Below are 20,051 nucleotides of genomic sequence, written 5' to 3'. Positions count from 1 at the left end.
CACAGGCTGTGAGTCTTAAAAAAGTCTTGTTGAATCCAGGAAGTGGGAAGAGGCAAAGGGGCTGGAAGTGTGCGTCTGTGCACAAACCTGTGAGTTTAAAAAACATCTGATTGAATCCAGGAAGAGGGAAGAGGCAGAGGGACTGGAAGTGTGTCCTTGTGAACAGTCTGTGAGTCTTAAAAACATCTGAGTGACTCCAGGAAGAGGGAAGAGGCAGAGGGGCTGGAAGTGTGTGTGTGCACAGGCCGTGAGTTTCAAAACGTCTGAGTGACTCCAGGAAGTGGGAATAGGCAAAGGGGCTGGAAGTGTGCTTCTGTGCACAAACCTGTGAGTTTTAAAAACGTTCGATTGAATCCAGGAAGAGGGAAGCGGCAGAGGTGCTGGAAGTATGTGTGTACACACAGGCTGTGAGTCTTAAAAAAGTCTTGTTGAATCCAGGAAGTGGGAAGAGGAAAAGGGGCTTGAAGTGTGTTCCTGTGCACAGGCTGTGAGTCTTAAACATGTCTTATTGAATGTGTGCGCACAGGCTGTGAATCTTAAAAACATCTGAGTGGCTCCAGAAAGAGGGAATAGGCAAAGGGGCTGAAAGTGTGCGTCTGTGCACAAACCTGTCAGTTTTAAAAACGTCTGATTGAATCCAGGAAGAGGGAATAGGCTAAGGGGTTGGAAGTGTGTGGGTGCAGAGGCTGTGAGTCTTAAAAACCTCTGAGTGTCTCCAGGAAGAGAGAAGAGGCAAAGAGGCTGGAAGTGTGTTCGTGTGTACAGCCTGTGAGTCTTAAAAATGTCTGAGTGACTCCAATAAGAGGGAAGAGGCAGAGGGGCTGCAACTGTGTGTTTGTGTGCACAGGCTGTGAGTCTTAAAAACCTCTGAGTGACTCCAGGTAAGAGGGAAGAGGCAGAGGGGCTGGAAGTATTTGTGCGCATAGGCTGTGAGGTTTAAAAACGTTCGATTGAATCCAGGAAGAGGGAAGCGGCAGAGGGGCTGGAAGTATGTGTGTACACACAGGCTGTGAGTCTTAAAAAAGTCTTGTTGAATCCAGGAAGTGGGAAGAGGCAAAGGGGCTGGAAGTGTGCGTCTGTGCACAAACCTGTGAGTTTAAAAAACATCTGATTGAATCCAGGAAGAGGGAAGAGGCAGAGGGACTGGAAGTGTGTCCTTGTGAACAGTCTGTGAGTCTTAAAAACATCTGAGTGACTCCAGGAAGAGGGAAGAGGCAGAGGGGCTGGAAGTGTGTGTGTGCACAGGCCGTGAGTTTCAAAACGTCTGAGTGACTCCAGGAAGTGGGAATAGGCAAAGGGGCTGGAAGTGTGCTTCTGTGCACAAACCTGTGAGTTTTAAAAACGTTCGATTGAATCCAGGAAGAGGGAAGCGGCAGAGGTGCTGGAAGTATGTGTGTACACACAGGCTGTGAGTCTTAAAAAAGTCTTGTTGAATCCAGGAAGTGGGAAGAGGAAAAGGGGCTTGAAGTGTGTTCCTGTGCACAGGCTGTGAGTCTTAAACATGTCTTATTGAATGTGTGCGCACAGGCTCTGAGTCTTAAAAACATCTGAGTGGCTCCAGAAAGAGGGAATAGGCAAAGGGGCTGAAAGTGTGCGTCTGTGCACAAACCTGTCAGTTTTAAAAACGTCTGATTGAATCCAGGAAGAGGGAATAGGCAAAGGGGCTGGAAGTGTGTGGGTGCAGAGGCTGTGAGTCTTAAAAACCTCTGAGTGTCTCCAGGAAGAGGTAATAGGCAAAGGGGCTGGAAGTGTGTGCGTGCAGAGGCTGTGAGTCTTAAAAACCTCTGAGTGTCTCCAGGAAGAGAGAAGAGGCAAAGAGGCTGGAAGTGTGTTCGTGTGTACAGCCTGTGAATCTTAAAAATGTCTGAGTGACTCCAGGAAGAGGGAAGAGGCAGAAGGGCTAGAAGTGTGTGCGTGTGCATAGTCTGTGAGTCTTAAAAACCTCTGAGTGACTCCAGGTAAGAGGGAAGAGGCAGAGGGGCTGGAAGTATTTGTACGCATAGGCTGTGAGGTTTAAAAACGTTCGATTGAATCCAGGAAGAGGGAAGCGGCAGAGGGGCTGGAAGTATGTTTGTACACACAGGCTGTGAGTCTTTAAAAAGTCTTGTTGAATCCAGGAAGTGGGAAGAGGCAAAGGGGCTGGAAGTGTGTGGGTGCAGAGGATGTGAGTCTTAAAGACTTTTGAGTGACTACAGGCAAAGGGGCTGGAAGTGTGTTCGTGTGCACAGGCTGTGAGTCTTAAAAACATCTGAGTGACTCAACGAAGAGGTAAGAGGCAGAGGGGCTGGAGGTTAGTGCGTGTGCACAAGCTTTGAGTTTTAAAAATTTCTGAGTGCCTTCAGGAAGAGGGAAGAGGCAGAGGGGCTGGAAGTATGTGTGCGCACACAGGCTGTGAGTCTAAAAAACGTCTGAGTGGCTCCAGGAAGAGGGAATAGGCAAAGGGGCTGGAAGTGTGTGGGTGCAGAGGGTGTGAGTCTTAAGAACCTCTGAGTGTCTCCAGGAAGAGAGAAGAGGCAAAGGGGCTGGAAGTGTGTTCGTGTGTACAGCCTGTGAGTCTTAAAAATGTCTGAGTGACTCCAGGAAGAGGGAAGAGGCAGAAGGGCTGGAAGTGTGTGCGTGTGCATAGTCTGTGAGTCTTAAAAACTTCTGAGTGACTCCAGGTAAGAGGGAAGAGGCAGAGAAGCTGGAAGTGTGTGCTTGTGCATAGTCTGTGAGTCTTAAAAACTTCTGAGTGACTACAGGAAGAGGGAAGAGGCAGGGGGTGGAAGTGTGTCCGTATGCACAGGCTGTGAGTCTTAAAACCGTCTGAATGACTCCAGGAAGAGGGAAGAGGCAGAGGGGCTGCAAGTGTCTGCGTGTGCATAGGCTGTGACTCTTAAAAAAATCTAATTGGATCCAGGAAGAGGGAATAGGCAAAGGGGCTGGAAGTGTGTTCGTGTGTACAGGCTGTGAGTCTTAAAAATGTCTGAGTGACTCCAGGAAGAGGGAATAGGCAAAGGGTCTGGAAGTGTGCGTCTGTGCACAAACCTGTGAGTTTTAAAAACGTCTGAGTGACTCCAGGAAGAGGGAAGCGGCAGAGGGTCTGGAAGTGTGTGATTGTGAACAGTCTGTGAATCTTAAAAACATCTGAGTGGCTCCAGGAAGAGGGAAGAGGCAGAGGGGCTGGAAGTGTGTGTTTGTGTGCACAGAGTGTGAATTTTAAAAATGTCTAATTGAATCCAGAGAGAGGGAATAGGGAAAGGGGCTGGAAGTGTGCGTCTGTGCAGAAACCTGTGAGTTTTAAAAACATCTGATTGAATCCAGGAAGAGGGAATGGGCAAAGGGGCTGGAAGTGTGTCCTTGTGAACAGTCTGTGAGTCTTAAAAACATCTGAGTGGCTCCAGGAAGAGGGAAGAGGCAGAGGGGCTGGAAGTGTGCGTCTGTGCACAAACCTGTGAGTTTTAAAAACGTCTGATTTAATCCAGGAAGAGGGAATAGGCAAAGGGGCTGGATCTGTGTGGGTGCAGAGGATGTGAGTCTTAAAAACTTCTGAGTGACTACAGGAAGAGGGAAGAGGCAGAGGGGCTGGAAGTGTGTGCGTGTGCACAGGCTGTGAGTCTTAAAAACATCTGATTGACTCCAAGAAGAGGGAAGAGGCAGAGAGGCTGGAAGTGTGTTCGTGTGGCAGGCTGTGAGTTTTAAAACGTCTTAGTGACTCCAGGAAGAGGGAATAGGCAAATGGGCTGGAAGTGTGCGTCTGTGCACAAACCTGTGAGTTTTTAAAATGTCTGATTGAATCCAGGAAGTGGGAAGATACAAACGGGCTGGAAGTGTGTGGGTGCAGAGGATGTGAGTCTTAAAGACTTCTGAGTGACTACAGGGAGAGGGATGGAAGTGTGTGCGTGTGCACAGGCTGTGAGTCTTAAAACCGTCTGAGTGACTCCAGGAAGAGGGAAGAGGGAAGAGGGAGAGGGGCTGTAAGTGTGTTCGTGTGGCAGGCTGTGAGTTTTAAAAACGTCTGAGTGACTCCAGGAAGAGGGAAGATTCAAAGGGCCTGGAAGTGTGTGGGTGCAGAGGATGTGAGTCTTAAAAACCTCTGAGTGACTCCAGGAAGAGGGAAGAAGCAAGGGGCTGGAAGTATGTGGGTGCAGAGGCTGTGAGTCTTAAAAAGGTCTGTTTGACACCGGGAAGAGTGCAGAGGCAGAGGGGCTTGAAGTGTGTGTGTGTGCACAGGCTGTGAGTTTTAACAACGTCTGAGTGACTCCAGGAAGAGGGAAGACGCAGAGGGACTGGAAGTGTGTGCTTGTGAACAGTCTGGGAGTCTTAAAAACATCTGAGTGGCTCCAGGATGATGGAATAGGCAAAGGGTCTGGAAGTGTGCATCTGTGCACAAACCTGTGAGTTTTAAAAACGTCTGATTGAATCCAGGAAGAGGGAATAGGCAAAGGGGCTGGATCTGTGTGGGTGCAGAGAATGTGAGTCTTAAAAACTTCGGAGTGCCTACAGGAAGAGGGAAGAGGCAGAGGGACTGGAAGTGTGTGCATGTGAACAGTCTGTGACTCTAAAAAACATCTGAGTGGCTTCAGGAAGAGGAATAGGCAAAGGGGCTGGAAGTGTGCATCTGTGCACAAACCTGTGAGTTTTAAAAACGTCTGATTGAATCCAGGAAGAGGGAATAGGCAGAGGGGCTGGAAGTGTGTGGGTGCAGACGCTGTGAGTCTTAAAAACTTCTGAGTGACTACAAGAAGAGGGAAGAGGCAGATGGGCTGGAAGTATGTGTGTACACACAGGCTGTGAGTCTTAAAAAAGTCTTGTTGAATCCAGGAAGGGGGAAGAGGCAAAGGGGCTGGAAGTTTGTGGGTGCAGAGGGTGTGAGTCTTAAAGACTTCTGAGTGACTACAGGCAGAGGGGCTGTAAGTGTGTACGTGTGCACAGGCTGTGAGTTTTAAAGCCGTCTGAGTGACTCCAGGAAGAGGGAAGAGGGAGAGGGGCTGTAAGTGTGTTCGTGTGCACAGGCTGTGAATTTTAAAAATGTCTAATTGAATCCAGAAAGAGGGAATAGGCAACGGGGCTGGAAGTGTGTGTTTGTGAACAGTCTGTTAGTCTTAAAAACATCTGAGTGGCCACAGGATGCGGGAATAGGCAAAGGGGCTGGAAGTGTGTTCGTGTGCACAAACCTGTGAGTTTTAAAAATGTCTGATTGAATCCAGGAAGAGGGAATAGGTAGAGGGGATGGAAGTGTGCATCTGTGCACAAACCTGTGAGTTTTAAAAACGTCTGATTGAATCCAGGAAGAGGGAATAGGCAAAGGGCCTGGAAGTGTGTGGGTGAAGAGGATGTGAATCTTAAAAACCTCTGAGTGACTACAGGAATTGGGAATAGGCAAAGGGGCTGGAAGTGTGTTCGTGCGCACAAACCTGTGAGTTTTAAAAACGTCTGATTGAATCCAGGAAGAGGGAATAGGTAGAGGGGATGGAAGTGTGCATCTGTGCAGAAACCTGTGAGTTTTAAAAACGTCTGATTGAATCCAGGAAGAGGGAATAGGCAGGGGGGCTGGAAGTGTGGCTGTGTGTGCACAGGCTGTGAGTTTCAAAAATATCTAATTGAATCCAGGAAGAGAGAAACGGTAGAGGGGCTGGAAGTATGTGCGTGTGCACAGGCAGTGAGTCTTAAAAACTTCTGAGTGACTACAGGAAGAGGGAAGAGGCAGAGGGGCTGGAAGTGTGTGCGTGTGCACAGGCTGTGAGTCTTAAAAACCTCTGAGTGACTGCAGGAAGAGGGAAGAGGCAGAGGGGCTGGAACTGTGTGTTTGTGTGCACAGAGTGTGAATTTTAAAAATGTCTAATTGAATCCAGAGAGAGGGAATAGGCAAAGGGGCTGGAAGTGTGCTTCTGTGCACAACCCTGTGAGTTTTAAAAACGTTCGATTGAATCCAGGAAGAGGGAAGCGGCAGAGGTGCTGGAAGTATGTGTGTACACACAGGCTGTGAGTCTTAAAAAAGTCTTGTTGAATCCAGGAAGTGGGAAGAGGAAAAGGGGCTTGAAGTGTGTTCCTGTGCACAGGCTGTGAGTCTTAAACATGTCTTATTGAATGTGTGCGCACAAGCTGTGAGTCTTAAAAACATCTGAGTGGCTCCAGAAAGAGGGAATAGGCAAAGGGGCTGAAAGTGTGCGTCTGTGCACAAACCTGTCAGTTTTAAAAACGTCTGATTGAATCCAGGAAGAGGGAATAGGCAAAGGGGCTGGAAGTGTGTGGGTGCAGAGGCTGTGAGTCTTAAAAACCTCTGAGTGTCTCCAGGAAGAGAGAAGAGGCAAAGAGGCTGGAAGTGTATTCGTGTGTACAGCCTGTGAGTCTTAAAAATGTCTGAGTGACTCCAGGAAGAGGGAAGAGGCAGAAGGGCTAGAAGTGTGTGCGTGTGCATAGTCTGTGAGTCTTAAAAACCTCTGAGTGACTCCAGGTAAGAGGGAAGAGGCAGAGGGGCTGGAAGTATTTGTGCGCATAGGCTGTGAGGTTTAAAAACGTTCGATTGAATCCAGGAAGAGGGAAGCGGCAGAGGGGCTGGAAGTATGTTTGTACACACAGGCTGTGAGTCTTAAAAACATCTGAGTGACTCAACGAAGAGGTAAGAGGCAGAGGGGCTGGAGGTTAGTGCGTGTGCACAAGCTTTGAGTTTTAAAAATGGCTGAGTGACTTCAGGAAGAGGGAAGAGGCAGAGGGGCTGGAAGTATGTGTGCGCACACAGGCTGTGAGTCTAAAAAACGTCTGAGTGGCTCCAGGAAGAGGGAATAGGCAAAGGGGCTGGAAGTGTGTGGGTGCAGAGGGTGTGAGTCTTAAGAACCTCTGAGTGTCTCCAGGAAGAGAGAAGAGGCAAAGGGGCTGGAAGTGTGTTCGTGTGTACAGCCTGTGAGTCTTAAAAATGTCTGAGTGACTCCAGGAAGAGGGAAGAGGCAGAAGGGCTGGAAGTGTGTGCGTGTGCATAGTCTGTGAGTCTTAAAAACTTCTGAGTGACTCCAGGTAAGAGGTAAGAGGCAGAGAAGCTGGAAGTGTGTGCTTGTGCATAGTCTGTGAGTCTTAAAAACTTCTGAGTGACTACAGGAAGAGGGAAGAGGCAGGGGGTGGAAGTGTGTCCGTGTGCACAGGCTGTGAGTCTTAAAACCGTCTGAATGACTCCAGGAAGAGGGAAGAGGCAGAGGGGCTGCAAGTGTCTGCGTGTGCATAGGCTGTGACTCTTAAAAAAATCTAATTGGATCCAGGAAGAGGGAATAGGCAAAGGGGCTGGAAGTGTGTTCGTGTGTACAGGCTGTGAGTCTTAAAAATGTCTGAGTGACTCCAGGAAGAGGGAATAGGCAAAGGGTCTGGAAGTGTGCGTCTGTGCACAAACCTGTGAGTTTTAAAAACGTCTGAGTGACTCCAGGAAGAGGGAAGCGGCAGAGGGTCTGGAAGTGTGTGATTGTGAACAGTCTGTGAATCTTAAAAACATCTGAGTGGCTCCAGGAAGAGGGAAGAGGCAGAGGGGCTGGAAGTGTGTCTGTGTTTCCACAGGCTGTGAGTTTCAAAAAGATCTAAGTGAATCCAGGAAGAGAGAATATGCAAAGGGGCTGGAAGTGTGTTCGTGTGCACAGGCTGTGAGTCTTAAACACGTCTTATTGAATCCAGGAAGAGGGAAGAGGTAGAGGGGATGGACGTGTGTGCTTGTGAACAGACTGTGAGTCTTAAAAACATCTGAGTGGCTCCAGGAAGAGGGAAGAGGCAGAGGGGCTGGAAGTGTGGATGTGTGTGCACAGGCTGTGAGTTTCAAAAAGATCTAATTGAATCCAGGAAGAGGGAAGAGGCAGAGGGGCTGGAAGTGTGTGCGTGTGCACAGGCTGTGAGTCTTAAAAACATCTGAGTGACTGCAGGAAGAGGGAAGAGGCAGAGGGGCTGGAACTGTGTGTTTGTGTGCACAGAGTGTGAATTTTAAAAATGTCTAATTGAATCCAGAGAGAGGGAATAGGGAAAGGGGCTGGAAGTGTGCGTCTGTGCAGAAACCTGTGAGTTTTAAAAACATCTGATTGAATCCAGGAAGAGGGAATGGGCAAAGGGGCTGGAAGTGTGTGCTTGTGAACAGTCTGTGAGTCTTAAAAACATCTGAGTGGCTCCAGGAAGAGGGAAGAGGCAGAGGGGCTGGAAGTGTGTCTGTGTGTACACAGGCTGTGAGTTTCAAAAAGATCTAAGTGAATCCAGGAAGAGGGAATGGGCAAAGGGGCTGGAAGTGTGTGCTTGTGAACAGTCTGTGAGTCTTAAAAACATCTGAGTGGCTCCATGATGAGGGAATAGGCAAAGGGTCTGGAAGTGTGCGTCTGTGCACAAACCTGTGAGTTTTAAAAACGTCTGATTTAATCCAGGAAGAGGGAATAGGCAAAGGGGCTGGATCTGTGTGGGTGCAGAGGATGTGAGTCTTAAAAACTTCTGAGTGACTACAGGAAGAGGGAAGAGGCAGAGGGGCTGGAAGTGTGTGCGTGTGCACAGGCTGTGAGTCTTAAAAACATCTGATTGACTCCAAGAAGAGGGAAGAGGCAGAGGGGCTGGAAGTGTGTTCGTGTGGCAGGCTGTGAGTTTTAAAACGTCTTAGTGACTCCAGGAAGAGGGAATAGGCAAATGGGCTGGAAGTGTGCGTCTGTGCACAAACCTGTGAGTTTTTAAAATGTCTGATTGAATCCAGGAAGTGGGAAGAGACAAACGGGCTGGAAGTGTGTGGGTGCAGAGGATGTGAGTCTTAAAGACTTCTGAGTGACTACAGGGAGAGGGATGGAAGTGTGTGCGTGTGCACAGGCTGTGAGTCTTAAAACCGTCTGAGTGACTCCAGGAAGAGGGAAGAGGGAAGAGGGAGAGGGGCTGTAAGTGTGTTCGTGTGGCAGGCTGTGAGTTTTAAAAACGTCTGAGTGACTCCAGGAAGAGGGAAGATTCAAAGGGCCTGGAAGTGTGTGGGTGCAGAGGATGTGAGTCTTAAAAACCTCTGAGTGACTCCAGGAAGAGGGAAGAAGCAAGGGGCTGGAAGTATGTGGGTGCAGAGGCTGTGAGTCTTAAAAAGGTCTGTTTGACACCGGGAAGAGTGCAGAGGCAGAGGGGCTTGAAGTGTGTGTGTGCACAGGCTGTGAGTTTTAAAAACGTCTGAGTGACTCCAGGAAGAGGGAAGACGCAGAGGGACTGGAAGTGTGTGCTTGTGAACAGTCTGGGAGTCTTAAAAACATCTGAGTGGCTCCAGGATGATGGAATAGGCAAAGGGTCTGGAAGTGTGCATCTGTGCACAAACCTGTGAGTTTTAAAAACGTCTGATTGAATCCAGGAAGAGGGAATAGGCAAAGGGGCTGGATCTGTGTGGGTGCAGAGAATGTGAGTCTTAAAAACTTCGGAGTGACTACAGGAAGAGGGAAGAGGCAGAGGGACTGGAAGTGTGTGCATGTGAACAGTCTGTGACTCTAAAAAACATCTGAGTGGCTTCAGGAAGAGGGAATAGGCAAAGGGGCTGGAAGTGTGCATCTGTGCACAAACCTGTGAGTTTTAAAAACGTCTGATTGAATCCAGGAAGAGGGAATAGGCAGAGGGGCTGGAAGTGTGTGGGTGCAGACGCTGTGAGTCTTAAAAACTTCTGAGTGACTACAAGAAGAGGGAAGAGGCAGATGGGCTGAAAGTATGTGTGTACACACAGGCTGTGAGTCTTAAAAAAGTCTTGTTGAATCCAGGAAGGGGGAAGAGGCAAAGGGGCTGGAAGTTTGTGGGTGCAGAGGGTGTGAGTCTTAAAGACTCCTGAGTGACTACAGGCAGAGGGGCTGTAAGTGTGTACGTGTGCACAGGCTGTGAGTTTTAAAGCCGTCTGAGTGACTCCAGGAAGAGGGAAGAGGGAGAGGGGCTGTAAGTGTGTTCGTGTGCACAGGCTGTGAATTTTAAAAATGTCTAATTGAATCCAGAAAGAGGGAATAGGCAACGGGGCTGGAAGTGTGTGCTTGTGAACAGTCTGTTAGTCTTAAAAACATCTGAGTGGCCACAGGATGCGGGAATAGGCAAAGGGGCTGGAAGTGTGTTCGTGTGCACAAACCTGTGAGTTTTAAAAATGTCTGATTGAATCCAGGAAGAGGGAATAGGTAGAGGGGATGGAAGTGTGCATCTGTGCACAAACCTGTGAGTTTTAAAAACGTCTGATTGAATCCAGGAAGAGGGAATAGGCAAAGGGCCTGGAAGTGTGTGGGTGAAGAGGATGTGAATCTTAAAAACCTCTGAGTGACTACAGGAATTGGGAATAGGCAAAGGGGCTGGAAGTGTGTTCGTGCGCACAAACCTGTGAGTTTTAAAAAACTCTGAGTGACTCCAGGTAAGAGGGAAGAGGCAGAGGGGCTGGAAGTATTTGTACGCATAGGCTGTGAGGTTTAAAAACGTTCGATTGAATCCAGGAAGAGGGAAGCGGCAGAGGTGCTGGAAGTATGTTTGTACACACAGGCTGTGAGTCTTAAAAAAGTCTTGTTGAATCCAGGAAGTGGGAAGAGGCAAAGGGGCTGGAAGTGTGTGGGTGCAGAGGATGTGAGTCTTAAAGACTTTTGAGTGACTACAGGGAGAGGGATGGAAGTGTGTGCGTGTGCACAGGCTGTGAGTCTTAAAAACATCTGAGTGACTCAACGAAGAGGTAAGAGGCAGAGGGGCTGGAGGTTAGTGCGTGTGCACAAGCTTTGAGTTTTAAAAATGGCTGAGTGACTTCAGGAAGAGGGAAGAGGCAGAGGGGCTGGAAGTATGTGTGCGCACACAGGCTGTGAGTCTAAAAAACGTCTGAGTGGCTCCAGGAAGAGGGAATAGGCAAAGGGGCTGGAAGTGTGTGGGTGCAGAGGGTGTGAGTCTTAAGAACCTCTGAGTGTCTCCAGGAAGAGAGAAGAGGCAAAGGGGCTGGAAGTGTGTTCGTGTGTACAGCCTGTGAGTCTTAAAAATGTCTGAGTGACTCCAGGAAGAGGGAAGAGGCAGAAGGGCTGGAAGTGTGTGCGTGTGCATAGTCTGTGAGTCTTAAAAACTTCTGAGTGACTCCAGGTAAGAGGGAAGAGGCAGAGAAGCTGGAAGTGTGTGCTTGTGCATAGTCTGTGAGTCTTAAAAACTTCTGAGTGACTACAGGAAGAGGGAAGAGGCAGGGGGTGGAAGTGTGTCCGTGTGCACAGGCTGTGAGTCTTAAAACCGTCTGAATGACTCCAGGAAGAGGGAAGAGGCAGAGGGGCTGCAAGTGTCTGCGTGTGCATAGGCTGTGACTCTTAAAAAAATCTAATTGGATCCAGGAAGAGGGAATAGGCAAAGGGGCTGGAAGTGTGTTCGTGTGTACAGGCTGTGAGTCTTAAAAATGTCTGAGTGACTCCAGGAAGAGGGAATAGGCAAAGGGTCTGGAAGTGTGCGTCTGTGCACAAACCTGTGAGTTTTAAAAACGTCTGAGTGACTCCAGGAAGAGGGAAGCGGCAGAGGGTCTGGAAGTGTGTGATTGTGAACAGTCTGTGAATCTTAAAAACATCTGAGTGGCTCCAGGAAGAGGGAAGAGGCAGAGGGGCTGGAAGTGTGTCTGTGTTTCCACAGGCTGTGAGTTTCAAAAAGATCTAAGTGAATCCAGGAAGAGACAATATGCAAAGGGGCTGGAAGTGTGTTCGTGTGCACAGGCTGTGAGTCTTAAACACGTCTTATTGAATCCAGGAAGAGGGAAGAGGTAGAGGGGATGGACGTGTGTGCTTGTGAACAGACTGTGAGTCTTAAAAACATCTGAGTGGCTCCAGGAAGAGGGAAGAGGCAGAGGGGCTGGAAGTGTGGATGTGTGTGCACAGGCTGTGAGTTTCAAAAAGATCTAATTGAATCCAGGAAGAGGGAAGAGGCAGAGGGGCTGGAAGTGTGTGCGTGTGCACAGGCTGTGAGTCTTAAAAACATCTGAGTGACTGCAGGAAGAGGGAAGAGGCAGAGGGGCTGGAACTGTGTGTTTGTGTGCACAGAGTGTGAATTTTAAAAATGTCTAATTGAATCCAGAGAGAGGGAATAGGGAAAGGGGCTGGAAGTGTGCGTCTGTGCAGAAACCTGTGAGTTTTAAAAACATCTGATTGAATCCAGGAAGAGGGAATGGGCAAAGGGGCTGGAAGTGTGTGCTTGTGAACAGTCTGTGAGTCTTAAAAACATCTGAGTGGCTCCAGGAAGAGGGAAGAGGCAGAGGGGCTGGAAGTGTGCGTCTGTGCACAAACCTGTGAGTTTTAAAAACGTCTGATTTAATCCAGGAAGAGGGAATAGGCAAAGGGGCTGGATCTGTGTGGGTGCAGAGGATGTGAGTCTTAAAAACTTCTGAGTGACTACAGGAAGAGGGAAGAGGCAGAGGGGCTGGAAGTGTGTGCGTGTGCACAGGCTGTGAGTCTTAAAAACATCTGATTGACTCCAAGAAGAGGGAAGAGGCAGAGGGGCTGGAAGTGTGTTCGTGTGGCAGGCTGTGAGTTTTAAAACGTCTTAGTGACTCCAGGAAGAGGGAATAGGCAAATGGGCTGGAAGTGTGCGTCTGTGCACAAACCTGTGAGTTTTTAAAATGTCTGATTGAATCCAGGAAGTGGGAAGAGACAAACGGGCTGGAAGTGTGTGGGTGCAGAGGATGTGAGTCTTAAAGACTTCTGAGTGACTACAGGGAGAGGGATGGAAGTGTGTGCGTGTGCACAGGCTGTGAGTCTTAAAACCGTCTGAGTGACTCCAGGAAGAGGGAAGAGGGAAGAGGGAGAGGGGCTGTAAGTGTGTTCGTGTGGCAGGCTGTGAGTTTTAAAAACGTCTGAGTGACTCCAGGAAGAGGGAAGATTCAAAGGGCCTGGAAGTGTGTGGGTGCAGAGGATGTGAGTCTTAAAAACCTCTGAGTGACTCCAGGAAGAGGGAAGAAGCAAGGGGCTGGAAGTATGTGGGTGCAGAGGCTGTGAGTCTTAAAAAGGTCTGTTTGACACCGGGAAGAGTGCAGAGGCAGAGGGGCTTGAAGTGTGTGTGTGCACAGGCTGTGAGTTTTAAAAACGTCTGAGTGACTCCAGGAAGAGGGAAGACGCAGAGGGACTGGAAGTGTGTGCTTGTGAACAGTCTGGGAGTCTTAAAAACATCTGAGTGGCTCCAGGATGATGGAATAGGCAAAGGGTCTGGAAGTGTGCATCTGTGCACAAACCTGTGAGTTTTAAAAACGTCTGATTGAATCCAGGAAGAGGGAATAGGCAAAGGGGCTGGATCTGTGTGGGTGCAGAGAATGTGAGTCTTAAAAACTTCGGAGTGACTACAGGAAGAGGGAAGAGGCAGAGGGACTGGAAGTGTGTGCATGTGAACAGTCTGTGACTCTAAAAAACATCTGAGTGGCTTCAGGAAGAGGGAATAGGCAAAGGGGCTGGAAGTGTGCATCTGTGCACAAACCTGTGAGTTTTAAAAACGTCTGATTGAATCCAGGAAGAGGGAATAGGCAGAGGGGCTGGAAGTGTGTGGGTGCAGACGCTGTGAGTCTTAAAAACTTCTGAGTGACTACAAGAAGAGGGAAGAGGCAGATGGGCTGAAAGTATGTGTGTACACACAGGCTGTGAGTCTTAAAAAAGTCTTGTTGAATCCAGGAAGGGGGAAGAGGCAAAGGGGCTGGAAGTTTGTGGGTGCAGAGGGTGTGAGTCTTAAAGACTCCTGAGTGACTACAGGCAGAGGGGCTGTAAGTGTGTACGTGTGCACAGGCTGTGAGTTTTAAAGCCTTCTGAGTGACTCCAGGAAGAGGGAAGAGGGAGAGGGGCTGTAAGTGTGTTCGTGTGCACAGGCTGTGAATTTTAAAAATGTCTAATTGAATCCAGAAAGAGGGAATAGGCAACGGGGCTGGAAGTGTGTGCTTGTGAACAGTCTGTTAGTCTTAAAAACATCTGAGTGGCCACAGGATGCGGGAATAGGCAAAGGGGCTGGAAGTGTGTTCGTGTGCACAAACCTGTGAGTTTTAAAAATGTCTGATTGAATCCAGGAAGAGGGAATAGGTAGAGGGGATGGAAGTGTGCATCTGTGCACAAACCTGTGAGTTTTAAAAACGTCTGATTGAATCCAGGAAGAGGGAATAGGCAAAGGGCCTGGAAGTGTGTGGGTGAAGAGGATGTGAATCTTAAAAACCTCTGAGTGACTACAGGAATTGGGAATAGGCAAAGGGGCTGGAAGTGTGTTCGTGCGCACAAACCTGTGAGTTTTAAAAAACTCTGAGTGACTCCAGGTAAGAGGGAAGAGGCAGAGGGGCTGGAAGTATTTGTACGCATAGGCTGTGAGGTTTAAAAACGTTCGATTGAATCCAGGAAGAGGGAAGCGGCAGAGGTGCTGGAAGTATGTTTGTACACACAGGCTGTGAGTCTTAAAAAAGTCTTGTTGAATCCAGGAAGTGGGAAGAGGCAAAGGGGCTGGAAGTGTGTGGGTGCAGAGGATGTGAGTCTTAAAGACTTTTGAGTGACTACAGGGAGAGGGATGGAAGTGTGTGCGTGTGCACAGGCTGTGAGTCTTAAAAACATCTGAGTGACTCTACGAAGAGGTAAGAGGCAGAGGGGCTGGAGGTTAGTGCGTGTGCACAAGCTTTGAGTTTTAAAAATGGCTGAGTGACTTCAGGAAGAGGGAAGAGGCAGAGGGGCTGGAAGTATGTGTGCGCACACAGGCTGTGAGTCTAAAAAACGTCTGAGTGGCTCCAGGAAGAGGGAATAGGCAAAGGGGCTGGAAGTGTGTGGGTGCAGAGGGTGTGAGTCTTAAGAACCTCTGAGTGTCTCCAGGAAGAGAGAAGAGGCAAAGGGGCTGGAAGTGTGTTCGTGTGTACAGCCTGTGAGTCTTAAAAATGTCTGAGTGACTCCAGGAAGAGGGAAGAGGCAGAAGGGCTGGAAGTGTGTGCGTGTGCATAGTCTGTGAGTCTTAAAAACTTCTGAGTGACTCCAGGTAAGAGGGAAGAGGCAGAGAAGCTGGAAGTGTGTGCTTGTGCATAGTCTGTGAGTCTTAAAAACTTCTGAGTGACTACAGGAAGAGGGAAGAGGCAGGGGGTGGAAGTGTGTCCGTGTGCACAGGCTGTGAGTCTTAAAACCGTCTGAATGACTCCAGGAAGAGGGAAGAGGCAGAGGGGCTGCAAGAGTCTGCGTGTGCATAGGCTGTGACTCTTAAAAAAATCTAATTGGATCCAGGAAGAGGGAATAGGCAAAGGGGCTGGAAGTGTGTTCGTGTGTACAGGCTGTGAGTCTTAAAAATGTCTGAGTGACTCCAGGAAGAGGGAATAGGCAAAGGGTCTGGAAGTGTGCGTCTGTGCACAAACCTGTGAGTTTTAAAAACGTCTGAGTGACTCCAGGAAGAGGGAAGCGGCAGAGGGTCTGGAAGTGTGTGATTGTGAACAGTCTGTGAATCTTAAAAACATCTGAGTGGCTCCAGGAAGAGGGAAGAGGCAGAGGGGCTGGAAGTGTGTCTGTGTTTCCACAGGCTGTGAGTTTCAAAAAGATCTAAGTGAATCCAGGAAGAGAGAATATGCAAAGGGGCTGGAAGTGTGTTCGTGTGCACAGGCTGTGAGTCTTAAACACGTCTTATTGAATCCAGGAAGAGGGAAGAGGTAGAGGGGATGGACGTGTGTGCTTGTGAACAGACTGTGAGTCTTAAAAACATCTGAGTGGCTCCAGGAAGAGGGAAGAGGCAGAGGGGCTGGAAGTGTGGATGTGTGTGCACAGGCTGTGAGTTTCAAAAAGATCTAATTGAATCCAGGAAGAGGGAAGAGGCAGAGGGGCTGGAAGTGTGTGCGTGTGCACAGGCTGTGAGTCTTAAAAACATCTGAGTGACTGCAGGAAGAGGGAAGAGGCAGAGGGGCTGGAACTGTGTGTTTGTGTGCACAGAGTGTGAATTTTAAAAATGTCTAATTGAATCCAGAGAGAGGGAATAGGGAAAGGGGCTGGAAGTGTGCGTCTGTGCAGAAACCTGTGAGTTTTAAAAACATCTGATTGAATCCAGGAAGAGGGAATGGGCAAAGGGGCTGGAAGTGTGTGCTTGTGAACAGTCTGTGAGTCTTAAAAACATCTGAGTGGCTCCAGGAAGAGGGAAGAGGCAGAGGGGCTGGAAGTGTGCGTCTGTGCACAAACCTGTGAGTTTTAAAAACGTCTGATTTAATCCAGGAAGAGGGAATAGGCAAAGGGGCTGGATCTGTGTGGGTGCAGAGGATGTGAGTCTTAAAAACTTCTGAGTGACTACAGGAAGAGGGAAGAGGCAGAGGGGCTGGAAGTGTGTGCGTGTGCACAGGCTGTGAGTCTTAAAAACATCTGATTGACTCCAAGAAGAGGGAAGAGGCAGAGGGGCTGGAAGTGTGTTCGTGTGGCAGGCTGTGAGTTTTAAAACGTCTTAGTGACTCCAGGAAGAGGGAATAGGCAAATGGGCTGGAAGTGTGCGTCTGTGCACAAACCTGTGAGTTTTTAAAATGTCTGATTGAATCCAGGAAGTGGGAAGAGACAAACGGGCTGGAAGTGTGTGGGTGCAGAGGATGTGAGTCTTAAAGACTTCTGAGTGACTACAGGGAGAGGGATGGAAGTGTGTGCGTGTGCACAGGCTGTGAGTCTTAAAACCGTCTGAGTGACTCCAGGAAGAGGGAAGAGGGAAGAGGGAGAGGGGCTGTAAGTGTGTTCGTGTGGCAGGCTGTGAGTTTTAAAAACGTCTGAGTGACTCCAGGAAGAGGGAAGATTCAAAGGGCCTGGAAGTGTGTGGGTGCAGAGGATGTGAGTCTTAAAAACCTCTGAGTGACTCCAGGAAGAGGGAAGAAGCAAGGGGCTGGAAGTATGTGGGTGCAGAGGCTGTGAGTCTTAAAAAGGTCTGTTTGACACCGGGAAGAGTGCAGAGGCAGAGGGGCTTGAAGTGTGTGTGCACAGGCTGTGAGTTTTAAAAACGTCTGAGTGACTCCAGGAAGAGGGAAGACGCAGAGGGACTGGAAGTGTGTGCTTGTGAACAGTCTGGGAGTCTTAAAAACATCTGAGTGGCTCCAGGATGATGGAATAGGCAAAGGGTCTGGAAGTGTGCATCTGTGCACAAACCTGTGAGTTTTAAAAACGTCTGATTGAATCCAGGAAGAGGGAATAGGCAAAGGGGCTGGATCTGTGTGGGTGCAGAGAATGTGAGTCTTAAAAACTTCGGAGTGACTACAGGAAGAGGGAAGAGGCAGAGGGACTGGAAGTGTGTGCATGTGAACAGTCTGTGACTCTAAAAAACATCTGAGTGGCTTCAGGAAGAGGGAATAGGCAAAGGGGCTGGAAGTGTGCATCTGTGCACAAACCTGTGAGTTTTAAAAACGTCTGATTGAATCCAGGAAGAGGGAATAGGCAGAGGGGCTGGAAGTGTGTGGGTGCAGACGCTGTGAGTCTTAAAAACTTCTGAGTGACTACAAGAAGAGGGAAGAGGCAGATGGGCTGAAAGTATGTGTGTACACACAGGCTGTGAGTCTTAAAAAAGTCTTGTTGAATCCAGGAAGGGGGAAGAGGCAAAGGGGCTGGAAGTTTGTGGGTGCAGAGGGTGTGAGTCTTAAAGACTCCTGAGTGACTACAGGCAGAGGGGCTGTAAGTGTGTACGTGTGCACAGGCTGTGAGTTTTAAAGCCTTCTGAGTGACTCCAGGAAGAGGGAAGAGGGAGAGGGGCTGTAAGTGTGTTCGTGTGCACAGGCTGTGAATTTTAAAAATGTCTAATTGAATCCAGAAAGAGGGAATAGGCAACGGGGCTGGAAGTGTGTGCTTGTGAACAGTCTGTTAGTCTTAAAAACATCTGAGTGGCCACAGGATGCGGGAATAGGCAAAGGGGCTGGAAGTGTGTTCGTGTGCACAAACCTGTGAGTTTTAAAAATGTCTGATTGAATCCAGGAAGAGGGAATAGGTAGAGGGGATGGAAGTGTGCATCTGTGCACAAACCTGTGAGTTTTAAAAACGTCTGATTGAATCCAGGAAGAGGGAATAGGCAAAGGGCCTGGAAGTGTGTGGGTGAAGAGGATGTGAATCTTAAAAACCTCTGAGTGACTACAGGAATTGGGAATAGGCAAAGGGGCTGGAAGTGTGTTCGTGCGCACAAACCTGTGAGTTTTAAAAAACTCTGAGTGACTCCAGGTAAGAGGGAAGAGGCAGAGGGGCTGGAAGTATTTGTACGCATAGGCTGTGAGGTTTAAAAACGTTCGATTGAATCCAGGAAGAGGGAAGCGGCAGAGGTGCTGGAAGTATGTTTGTACACACAGGCTGTGAGTCTTAAAAAAGTCTTGTTGAATCCAGGAAGTGGGAAGAGGCAAAGGGGCTGGAAGTGTGTGGGTGCAGAGGATGTGAGTCTTAAAGACTTTTGAGTGACTACAGGGAGAGGGATGGAAGTGTGTGCGTGTGCACAGGCTGTGAGTCTTAAAAACATCTGAGTGACTCAACGAAGAGGTAAGAGGCAGAGGGGCTGGAGGTTAGTGCGTGTGCACAAGCTTTGAGTTTTAAAAATGGCTGAGTGACTTCAGGAAGAGGGAAGAGGCAGAGGGGCTGGAAGTATGTGTGCGCACACAGGCTGTGAGTCTAAAAAACGTCTGAGTGGCTCCAGGAAGAGGGAATAGGCAAAGGGGCTGGAAGTGTGTGGGTGCAGAGGGTGTGAGTCTTAAGAACCTCTGAGTGTCTCCAGGAAGAGAGAAGAGGCAAAGGGGCTGGAAGTGTGTTCGTGTGTACAGCCTGTGAGTCTTAAAAATGTCTGAGTGACTCCAGGAAGAGGGAAGAGGCAGAAGGGCTGGAAGTGTGTGCGTGTGCATAGTCTGTGAGTCTTAAAAACTTCTGAGTGACTCCAGGTAAGAGGGAAGAGGCAGAGAAGCTGGAAGTGTGTGCTTGTGCATAGTCTGTGAGTCTTAAAAACTTCTGAGTGACTACAGGAAGAGGGAAGAGGCAGGGGGTGGAAGTGTGTCCGTGTGCACAGGCTGTGAGTCTTAAAACCGTCTGAATGACTCCAGGAAGAGGGAAGAGGCAGAGGGGCTGCAAGAGTCTGCGTGTGCATAGGCTGTGACTCTTAAAAAAATCTAATTGGATCCAGGAAGAGGGAATAGGCAAAGGGGCTGGAAGTGTGTTCGTGTGTACAGGCTGTGAGTCTTAAAAATGTCTGAGTGACTCCAGGAAGAGGGAATAGGCAAAGGGTCTGGAAGTGTGCGTCTGTGCACAAACCTGTGAGTTTTAAAAACGTCTGAGTGACTCCAGGAAGAGGGAAGCGGCAGAGGGTCTGGAAGTGTGTGATTGTGAACAGTCTGTGAATCTTAAAAACATCTGAGTGGCTCCAGGAAGAGGGAAGAGGCAGAGGGGCTGGAAGTGTGTCTGTGTTTCCACAGGCTGTGAGTTTCAAAAAGATCTAAGTGAATCCAGGAAGAGAGAATATGCAAAGGGGCTGGAAGTGTGTTCGTGTGCACAGGCTGTGAGTCTTAAACACGTCTTATTGAATCCAGGAAGAGGGAAGAGGTAGAGGGGATGGACGTGTGTGCTTGTGAACAGACTGTGAGTCTTAAAAACATCTGAGTGGCTCCAGGAAGAGGGAAGAGGCAGAGGGGCTGGAAGTGTGGATGTGTGTGCACAGGCTGTGAGTTTCAAAAAGATCTAATTGAATCCAGGAAGAGGGAAGAGGCAGAGGGGCTGGAAGTGTGTGCGTGTGCACAGGCTGTGAGTCTTAAAAACATCTGAGTGACTGCAGGAAGAGGGAAGAGGCAGAGGGGCTGGAACTGTGTGTTTGTGTGCACAGAGTGTGAATTTTAAAAATGTCTAATTGAATCCAGAGAGAGGGAATAGGGAAAGGGGCTGGAAGTGTGCGTCTGTGCAGAAACCTGTGAGTTTTAAAAACATCTGATTGAATCCAGGAAGAGGGAATGGGCAAAGGGGCTGGAAGTGTGTGCTTGTGAACAGTCTGTGAGTCTTAAAAACATCTGAGTGGCTCCAGGAAGAGGGAAGAGGCAGAGGGGCTGGAAGTGTGTCTGTGTGTGCACAGGCTGTGAGTTTCAAAAAGATCTAAGTGAATCCAGGAAGAGGGAATGGGCAAAGGGGCTGGAAGTGTGTGCTTGTGAACAGTCTGTGAGTCTTAAAAACATCTGA

Source organism: Natrix helvetica, assembly GCF_964273705.1.
Source record: "Natrix helvetica genome assembly, chromosome: W".
Classification (NCBI taxonomy): Eukaryota; Metazoa; Chordata; class Lepidosauria; order Squamata; family Natricidae; genus Natrix; species Natrix helvetica.
The sequence above is the reverse complement of the archived record's forward strand: the minus strand, read 5'-3'. Positions refer to the sequence as shown.